Here is a 1,164-nt window from a genome sequence, read left to right as displayed (position 1 = left end):
AACTAAAATTCAACCTGGTATTTGTAATTATTATAGCAAATAAAACATGCTTTTCTTATGTCATTATTTACAAATATTAGAATGCATTGTGTCAGCAATAACGATATTTTCGGCCGTAATCCCAATAATATCTCACGAAGTACGTTTGTTTGTTTTTTTGAATTTCGCGCAAAGCTACAAGAGGGTTATCTGCGCTAGCCGTCCCTAATTTAGCAGTGTAAGACTAGAGGGAAGGCAGCTAGTCATCACCACCCACCGCCAACTCTTGGGCTACTCTTTTACCAACGAATCACTATTATAACGCCCCCACGGCTTAGAAGGTTTAGGTTAGGCCTATATGCATATATCAAGCTAAAATAAAAAAGTATTTATAATAAAAGTATAGTAACACAAATAATTAAAAATTATTAAAATTAAACCTATCAAGCATTTTAACCAATACTGTCAAAAAAATGGCAATAAAGAAATAACAGAGCATGTATAATAAAGTTCAGTTTGCAATATCTAATCGATCGATTCAAACAACAATAAGTGTTGTTGTTCTTTAGCGTAGAGATGCACTCGTTAGCGGAGGGAATCAAAACCTGGCGGTACCCTAAGAAGTCAAATCTTTTTCTGTGGAATATTTAAATTTAAAGTTGGTTGTTATTTCGGTCTATTTTCATTTCGGAATATTTTAAAGAATACTTTCAGACATCAAGAAAGAAACATTCAAAATTTGGTCAGCTGTTTCGAATAAAAGCAGAACGACTTTTAACGCCTTCATCACATGAAGAATAAAAAATATGACAAAAGTTAATAAAGATATGTGAAATCACTATGAGGTTGGTGATTTGATAATGTCGTCAAAAAGGTTTAAAAGCCAATACTCTTCTTTAAGATAAAACCAAATGAAATTGTAGTCAGTTTTGTAATATCGACTGATAAAAAAATCATTAAAAATAACGTCAATAAAGAACAGATTACGAAATTTCCAGTTGGAGTGAGTACAATCTAAGCGAGTACAATAAATAAATATTTAATGTCATATTTATAATAAATGCCCGGCATGGCCAGGTGGATAAGGCGCTCGACTCACAATCTGAGGGTCGCGGGTTCGAATCCGCATCCCACCAAACATGCTCGCCCTTTCAGCCGCGGGGGCGTTATAATGTGACGGTCAAT

The sequence above is a fragment of the Limulus polyphemus genome, unplaced genomic scaffold, assembly GCF_000517525.1.
Source record: "Limulus polyphemus unplaced genomic scaffold, Limulus_polyphemus-2.1.2 Scaffold2518, whole genome shotgun sequence".
NCBI classification, from domain to species: domain Eukaryota; kingdom Metazoa; phylum Arthropoda; class Merostomata; order Xiphosura; family Limulidae; genus Limulus; species Limulus polyphemus.
This window is presented reverse-complemented; position numbering follows the sequence as displayed.